Raw genomic sequence first — 9,390 nt, 5'->3', positions numbered from 1 at the left:
GTAAATATGTAATATGCAGGATGTCTGATATGTGACCCCCCCCCCCAAAGGGGCCACAGTCCACAGACCGAGAACCGCTGCTGTATAAGAAAGCAAGCTGAGGGAGCCGTTGTGAGCCAGCCAGTAAGCAGCACCCTTCCACAGCCTCAGCATCGCTCCTGCCTCCAGGTTCCTGCTCTCTTTCAGTTCCTGTCCTGACTTCCTCCAATGGATGAACAGTGATGTGGAAGTGTAAGTTTAATAAACCCTTTCTTCCCCAAGTTGCTTTGGTCACAATGTTCCCTCACAGCAATAGTAATCCTGGCTAGGATGAATACCTAGACCAACGTTACACAATACACAGCTCCAAATCCTGACCTTTGTGACCACAGAGTTCATAATCTTACGATCTTGGTGTGCCATGAAGATGACAGACGATGTTGTGATGAAACATGACCAACCCACAAAACTGTAGGAGGACACTTTGTCATCTGTTGAATGAATACCTTTGTGGAGTTTGTGGATAGAAGAGCAACTGCAATGTATAAATACCCAAACTCATGGCAATTCTCCTGTCTCAGCCTTCCAGGTGTTGGGCTTACTGGCATTTGTCACTATGCCAGTATCTTGGATTCATTGTCATTTAGTGGAGGCTCAGGAGGGGTCAGAGGACATGCGTGTTGAGCACATTTTCTACTTTATTGTACTATTTTTGGGGAGATGGAAAGAGAAAAGCTTTGCCAGCAGGAAGTGAGAAGTTTCCACTAATCTTGGCAGGTGGAGGCAGTGCAGGGACATAAGAGTACTGATTTAATCATTTGTGCAGGAGGAGTGTGACTACTTTCACAAAACTGTGAAAGGGAATAGAGTTTGACACACTTGAAAGCCAATACTCTCATTTTTAAAAAATATCTATTTATTTAATATACATTCATTCACTATAGTTGTCTTCAGACACACCAGAAGAGGGCATCAGATCCCATTACAGGGTTGTGAGCCACCATGTGGTTGCTAGCAGTTGAACTCAGGACTTTTGGAAGAGCAGCTGGTGCTCTTAACCTCTGAGCCACCTCTCCAGCCTGAAAGCCAATACTCTTGTAGGAGTAAAAAGAAATCACAGAAAACCAAAAGGAAGAGAGCTTATCTAGGTATGGTGGTGCAAGTCTGTGATCAGGAGGCTAAGGCAGGAGGACTGTGAGTTCCAGGTTAACCTGGGCTATCATCCAGCAGGATCTTGTCATATATATATGTATATATATATATATGGAGAGAGAGAGAGAGAGAGAGAGAGAGAGAGAGAGAGAGCGAGAGAGAGCAGTTGAGCACCAAGTATGGAAAATTGATGAAAACAGGAGTTTAGGCTGATAGCACAAGCAATGCTGCTGACACTGTGACAAAACCTCATTTGCTTTCTATTGCCCGCAAGATAACGCGGGAGGTGGGAAAGTATCAATTAGCTTTAGAGTAAAGGACATTCTTTATTTCCCATTGATTGGTGCTATAATATTGGGCAAATAGTGTTTCAGAGCCCACTATTAAAGAGTGAGTAAAATTACTCAATAAGGTGATTAGATACGTTCTTTAAACGTTTTCCCCTAGGCTGGGAAAAAGGGTAAATTTCACTTTTCTTTTTATTACATGTATGTATGTGCATGTATGTTATCATACACGTCTTCTCGTGCACCTGCATGTGACGTGGCTCACCTGTGGAGATCAGAGGACAGCTTGTAGGAATCTGCTCTCTTGGTCCACCTTTCTGGGTTTGGGTATCAAACTTAGAATGCCAGGTGTGGTGGCAAGTCCCTTTACCTGCTAATCCATCTCTCTGCTGCTGTTGCACTTTTCAAATATTTTTCTTGCTACTGCTTTCATACTCGGGATATCCACAATTCTCATTGTTTGCTGCAGTGCCTCTTCTCAGGGAGAGGTATATATTTACATGTGTGCAGGACTTTTGTACATTCACGTAGTTCCTGCGGAGGCACGGCTGCCCTCGGAGAGGATCAGTTATTGAACATCTACAAGGCTCTAGTTACTGTGCTAGGCCCTACTGGATATAGATAGAAAAAGGAGACTTTAAGATACTCATGGTACTTTAGATGAGAAATGATTTTTAGGCAAAGTAACGATCGGAGCCTAGAAGGTGAAGAGCTTAGTTGTAGTGAGCACCTAGCGGAAGGTGATATTATTTGCAGAAAAGCTGTCCTTTAAAGTCTTGACAGATGATAAGCGGAGGCTGGGAAAATACAAAGCTAAGAGAAAATACGTTGGCCCCAGAGGGCTTCTCAAACCACAACACCGAATGGAAAGGAAACATAGTTTTACTTGCTTTGGAATCAGCTTAAGCCATCAGCGTGCCTGCAGAACAGAACTGTAAACCCTGACCAATGGGAGGGCCACAGTGACAGCAGCGAGCAGCTGCAGCAGCCGCAAAGCTGCGGTGACTCCGAACTGCTTAGAGTGACGATGTTTTCGGACCATTGCTGAAACATCAACTTTCAGAAAGCTGCCGGTTCCCGGATCCCCGGTCCATCCTTGTCCTCTGGGTGTCTCGGCCCGGCCCGGGGGTGAACCAACCCTCAGCCCGAAGGCCCAATTAACGTCAAAGGGAAAGGGGTGGTCTCCTCTGCGGAGAGACTTCGGCTCCTCCCGGGTGCTGCCGAGCTCTCATCGCGCCACACCAAAGATGGCTCCTCCGCGTCCTCTAGCTTCGGCTCGGCTCGCTCTCATCCATCGGCCACACTCAACATGGCCCTAACCCAGGGTTGCATTCCTACGGAACCGTCTCCGGACAGTTCTCGCGAGGTTTGGCGGGTCTCCCCCGCCCTCTCCCTCCCTGACTGCTCCCGCCCTGCCTCGCGCCGCCGCCACCGCCACTGCCGCCAGCGCCGCTCCTCCTCCGTGTCAGTTGTTGAGCTGTAATGGCGACTGGGCCGCCGCTGCCGAAGTGACTCCCGGGCGGGGGAGCGGGGCCGGACCTGCGCCTGAGAAGACTGCAGAGAGCCGCAGCTCGGGAGGGGGCTCGCGGCGGGGCAGAGGAGGCCGCCTCTGCGCCTCTCCTTCCTTCCCTGCCGCCCGGCGGATCCCGGGAGCCGGGGCGAGGCGGGCACCCGGTGCGTCCCCGGAGCGGGGAGGCCAGGCCGGGCAGCCCTGGGGCCGGTCGGGGCGGCGTCACTGCACCCTCCGCCAGGCCCCGCGGGATGCACCGTGGGAGCCGAGGGCGGAGGCGACACTCTCAGGTGAGCTGCGGGGAGACCTGGCGGAGCCTGCGGACGCCTGCTCCGCCTCGGATGTCTCTGTCCGCGGTCCCAGGTCCCCGAGGTGGCCCGAGAGGCGGGGCGGGGCCCCCCTGGCACTGCCTGACGTCCCCTTGGGGACCCTCCTTGGGTCCTGAGACTTTTCCTGGAGGGTCATCCTGAGACCCGGGCTCCCGGACCTACTGGTGCCCACCGAAGACGAGATTTCTTTGCTTACCTGCCAGTGTCGCCCTCAGCACCCTCGCCCCTCCTCTTGTCTGCATAGAGTTAAGCCACCTCTCACCTTTGGTCTCCGAAGTGTCCCTTCTTCGTTAGGAGATCGAGCATATTTTGGGAAATTCCGGGGCATTAGCTCCAGTGTCAGGAACAGTTTCTGTTCCTTTTCCTGGGTGTAATATTCTCAAAGTGCAGTATGGGGAAAACTTTGATCACCTCCCGTCCAGAAGCAGTTGTTGAATGGAGTCTACCGGCTTATTCACACATGACTGGGCGGGGAGGGGGTGACATTTAACAAGCCTTACACGTTGGAAGTTGTCACTCTCGCTCCCCTCCCCCCTCTTTTAAATTCAGACTAATATGCTAAATCATATTTAGCTAATGTCACAGATAACAGGCAGACATTTGCCTGGATTTTAGTTTTTCAAGTTAGGAAGTTGCAAATAGGTATAGATTTTTAAAAAATGGAGTTTTGATGTTGTAACAAATGTTTCACTTGGGGAAAAAATAGGTCGTTAGGAATAGTGGTCAGTATCCATGCACTCTACTTAATTGTTTTGCTGGTGATTCTTGTTTTGAATTTGGAGAAGTCGTTAGTGTTGCCATGTTAACCTACTCTCTTAGCTTGTATTTTAAAGCTTTAAAGGAAAGTCCATCCTAGACCAACCTACTTTTAGCACCTGGGAATTTTTGAAGAGGCAATAATAAAATACTGCAAACTGCTCTCTATTTAAAAACTTTCTTAATTTAAAATACTGCTTTTTAAAAAGTCAGTGTGCTGCTAATAACACGGGATTGTGACTTTGGAAGACTCTTAGACCTGTACTAGAAGTTACTTCAAGCCCATGAAAATGTAAGAGTTTTTGTATACTAAATTGACAAACTATTAAATGCAACAAATCTGAACTGTTATTGCATTCAACTTAGTGCACCTTAATCAGAATATAAAGGTCATGCCAGAATACATTGTATGTGTGGATAAATGTGTATCTTGTCTTTTCATAGCAGAACTTTGTGCTTATAGTGATAGTAATGTTTGTAAACAATTTTGTATATATATGAAAGACTTTTTTCTGACATGTATTGGTGTATAGTATTAAGACCATCAATACTATAGAATCAACCTTTTATGGTGTTAATACATTTATGAATTAAAGTTTTTAAATTTTTTCTTCTGATTGTCATTTTTTAAAATCCATTTTTAACACACTATATAGGGGCACAAGAAAGGAAGTGAAGTCCTTATATAACCACTTCAGTTTGTTAAACTGCTATAACTTATAATGAGGGCAAAAGAGAAGTTGTACGAAATAACTGACTTTTTTGGGGTTGGGGGATGGGTGTACTTCCAAATCCATGAATTAGTCTTCATGTACTCCTTTGAGCAAAGGAGACTCAGATATTTATTTTGTAGTTGTGGAAATGGACATACAAAGCCATTAATTTCTGTAACTGCTGTTTTTATTCTGCAGATATTCTAGAATTAGCTATATATTAAATATTAGCCCTAGATACTTTTGCTATTTGTTATTATTTCAAAATATTTTAAAAATATAGTCTTCCTTTGCATATGACACTTTTTCCTTTTGGTGATTTCTGTCATTTAAAGGCATTAGTGTTTCTATAAAATTTTATTAAATATTAATAAGTCATGAATTATTATAATGGATCACTGCTGTAGGTAGCTGTGATTGTTTTTTGTGCTGTGTGGGTTAAATTGCAAAATGGTTTTCTTTATTGACTTTCCCTCTATGTCACACAATTTTTAGTGTTGCACATGGTTAAAAGAAAGGACTGCAGTGTTTCTCTGCATTGATTTTGTTGTCGTCGGTCATTGGTATTCCTCAGCGGAAGTTCACATTTATCTTTGAGTATTTTGAGTTATTATTATTATTTTTCATCTGGCCTCCAAATTCTATTCTGGCAGAAGTCCTCTATTTGTTACTGTGCACTCAGTTTCTAGCATATACTAAAACAATCAACTAATAATAGTTGAGTTTATCTCAGTTCTAGGATAATACTTTAAAGTCAAAACAAAAAAACTGGTTCTTAGTTCATAGGCACATTTTATCTTTTCTTAGACATATGCTCCAAATTTCTGTTCAAATTTGCTGGGTATCAGGGGAATGACAGTCTGGGATTTAAAAGCCACAGAGAATAAGTCACAGGTGGGTCCTAAAGCTTTGGCGATTTTAATGATTGCCCAGGTGCTCTGTCAGTAATTGTAATTTAAAGAAAATGGAAGCTTTAAGACCCTAACTTGTTGTACTATAATTACAGACTTGTAATAAATTTAGGTCCTTGTTAATCACAGTACTGGGTGTTTAGAATACTGCAGTCCAGTGAGTCCAGTGTCCATGTTGCGTGTGTCAGAAACCAGCGTCATAGCCTGAGGAAGCCACTAAGCAGCTCTAGGCCTACATCTGTTTGTTGGGTCAGATAACTGTCAAGTCAGAAGGTAATTATCATTAACGGGGCAGTGTGGGTTTTTTTTTTTTTTTGCCAGTATTAATTAAAAGTTCAAAGTGGATCTCAGGTTTTCAGGTTAAGAATATTAGACTATAAATTAGTTTAAGTAGAACAACTTTTGGGGATGAAATCTGGTATTTTTTTTTTTAAGATTTATGAATATGAGTACACTGTAGCTGTGTTCAGACACACCAGGAGAGGGCGTCAGATCTCATTACAGATGGTTGTGAGCAACCATGTGGTTGCTGGGAATTGAACTCAGGACCTCTGGAAGAGCAGTCAGTCCTCTTAACTGCTGAGCCATCTCTCCAGCCCCGAAATCTGGTATTACCTATCAAAATTTAAGTACATGTACTATTTGATAAAATCATTTAATTTTTTGAGTTTTATGTTACATAAATTTTAACACAAGAGCCCAATTATAAATAAATAGTCATTTATCATGATTACAAATAAAAGAAAGCATATGTATTAAAAATGTTCAAAATGTCTATTGGTAAGGGACTAGTTAAATCATGGTATATTTATGCAGTGAGGTACTTGACAGTTGTTAGCAGGCTTTAGGGATCTATATTTACTTCATGAGAAGCAGCTGAGCGTGTCCTTCAGCACCCGGAGCAGGCACCAGTTCTCACAGGTTCACATCCTAACTGCACTTTATACCAGCTGTGGCTATTAGTGACTTAAATTCATCTGTAAGGGGGAAATAATGATATCCTTGCCTCACGGGGCTATTGTGAGAACTAAATGAGTTAGTGTCAGTAGTCTAAGTCAGCGCAGGGTGCATTATGAAACGGTTTCCTATCACTATAATGTACTGACATGGAACAGTGCTCATGATATAATAGTATGTACAAGAAATACTATGTAATATGATTTGACTTGTAAAAACCATAGATAGGGGCCAGAAGATGGCTCAGTGGGTAACGGGCGCTTGTTTTACCTCCGAGGAAAGGTATTGCCGACATTTGTAAAGCACGCATGCGCAAGGCTATGTGCAAGGAGCGAGGTCATCACAGCTTGTTGGAGTCAGCCTCATTTGTGTGTCCTCTTCCATTTGGAGATAATAGTCTCAGCTCCCTTGTACTGCATCTGTCAGGACAGTTTCCTGTTCACTAATTTGATGGCTCGATTAATAAGATGTTCCATTTTATTGCACACATCGGGGATAAGTTCTTCAGTTGATTATATCCGAGAGGAGAGTTGTTGCTGAGAGAGTAGTCAGTCACCTGTGGTGAATGCCATCAAGAGGTCAAGTAGGCCTTTGGATTTAGAGAAGAGGTCTTTGGGGATTTTAGTGAGTGAGAATGAGGATGGTGGCCGCCCTGCAGCTGCTTGGAAGGGAGTGAAAGGATCTCAAGATGGAGCCGTGGAGTAGAGTCAGCATCTCTGAGAGGTTTGTAAAGGAAGATGCAGTAGTGAAAGGGGTCCTGGGTGAGGGACTTTATCTTTTTAAGATGTCCTTAAACATAACTGCATATAGGAAAATGTTGGGGAGGGGAGACTGGGACCAAAGTGTGAGGAAAATGTGGCCAGGAATGAGGTGTCCTGAGGGAACCTGGGTAAGTAGCTCTAAAAGGAGATGCAATGTTCCTGTGGTACCTTTTCTCTAAATGTTCTTCCTCCTTTTCCTCTTCTTCCGTCTTTTCTTTCTCTTTCTTCTTTCTTCTTCTGCCATGTTTGATGGTGCACACATTCCTAGCACATAGACAGGCAGATCTCTGCAAGTTCCAGGCCAGCCTAGTTTACATACACAGCTCCAAGCCAGCCAGGGCTATAGAATAAGAAAAGGACAAAGTATGTATGTGTATATATGTATATATATATATATATATATATATATATACACAAAGTGTGTATACATACACACACACTCACACTATTACTATATATGCTATCTACACACATATATATATACTATATATTATACAACACACATATACTATATATACACACACTATATACTATATATATATACTATATACACGCACACAAACACACACACACACATACACACACACACACACATAGCATAAGAAGCCAGAGACGCTCTTACAGGAGTTCTCTCATTTGCTCCACTTGTTTTTCCATTCCCCCTAGCAAACTCTAAGTTAATAGTAAGTTCAGTTCTTTTTAGCTATAGGTTTTGGGGGAGCCTTTGATCTTATTATTATTTCAGGTAGGGGCTCACATTGTACCTAGGCTTTCTTGGAACTCCCTATGGAGTCCTGACCTGCAATCCTCCTGCCTGAGCCTTCTGAGTGCTGAGATTATAGGCCTGCACTACCACACCTGGCTGCCTTATGCTTTTGTTTTCTTTTGAGATAGAGACCATTATGTAGCTCTGGCTGTCCTGGAGCTTCTGTATAGACCAGGGTGGGGTTGAACTTGCAGCTATGCCCCTGCCTTAGCTGTCAGAGTGCCCAGGTTACAACTGTGCATCCCCAAGCATGGTCTTTGTACCTTTCTTATAAGGCAAATATTTTGGTGAATTAGCTACTTTTCGATTGTGATCAGATGCTATGAGTAACACAATCCATAGATAAAAGGTTTATTTAACTTACGGACCCAGAGGGACAATAATCCTCAATGACAGAGCAGCAGCTGAGAGTGCCCCTCACGGGAAACAGAGCAAACTTGAAATGATGAAGAGGTGCAGGTCCTTTCGAAAACCTCAAAGTCCCTAGTGACATTCTTTCTCCAGCAAGGCCACACCTTGTTCTCAAAGAGCATCAGGGACCAAGTATTCAATTGGCCAAGACTTAAGGGGACATCTCATTTAAATCATTACATTTGGCGATGTTTGAATACACAGATTCTTGGTTAGCTTAAGATCTTGTTTACTATCAACAAATCAATGTTTAAAAAAAACCGTTCTTATCAATATATATAATTTTAACCAGACTGGGGTGCACACTTATGTGTGTGATTTAAGATAGGGTCTTGCTTTGAACTGTGTTAATTAGGCTTCTTTGAAGTCACTATGTGGCCCAGGTTGGTCTCAAACCCAAAACAATCTTCCTACTTCAGTCTACCAATGGTAAGGTTTAAAGGCATGTACCACTGTTCCCAGCTTAACCAGAAAAAAATATCATTTAGTAGTAGCTCTAAATAAATTGTATTTCTTTTATCTGTTGGCAAAATAGCCATTCTAAGTTAATTTTTGGAAGTTTATTATCATTTTGAGCTTTCATTTATATGATGCAAAATAAAACCATATTAAATAGAGTTTTTTAATCTCTTGATTTTTTTTTTAGCTTTAGTCTGAACAACATTAGTCACATATACTTTGACATCTATATAAAACAACTTGTTTTTCTATAAGATGTTAATTAGCCTCTTTGTAAAATGGACATTGAAATAACACTTGGGTAATGTGAGAATGGAATGTGTGTATGCGTACATACATGCATGCATGCATGCATGCATGTGAGTGTGTTTGTTGTGTGTGATTAATATGCACAGTGGT

At 42.7% G+C, this 9,390-nt stretch overlaps 1 protein-coding gene across 4 annotated transcripts in view; it reads left to right on the top strand.

Annotated features, from left to right (window-relative positions):
• The first annotated feature begins 2,856 nt into the window (after positions 1 to 2,856).
• Positions 2,857 to 9,390, top strand: part of Cep350 (centrosomal protein 350) — a 122,328-nt gene continuing 115,794 nt past the window's right edge. For all 4 annotated transcript variants that reach the window (XM_052200514.1, XM_052200516.1, XM_052200517.1 and 1 more), the window contains exon 1: positions 2,857 to 3,218. The gene's annotated coding sequence lies outside the window, so the exon portion shown is untranslated. The remainder of the gene's footprint in view (positions 3,219 to 9,390) is intronic.

This window comes from Apodemus sylvaticus, chromosome 12, assembly GCF_947179515.1.
Source record: "Apodemus sylvaticus chromosome 12, mApoSyl1.1, whole genome shotgun sequence".
Classification (NCBI taxonomy): domain Eukaryota; kingdom Metazoa; phylum Chordata; class Mammalia; order Rodentia; family Muridae; genus Apodemus; species Apodemus sylvaticus.
This window is presented reverse-complemented; position numbering and strand designations above follow the sequence as displayed.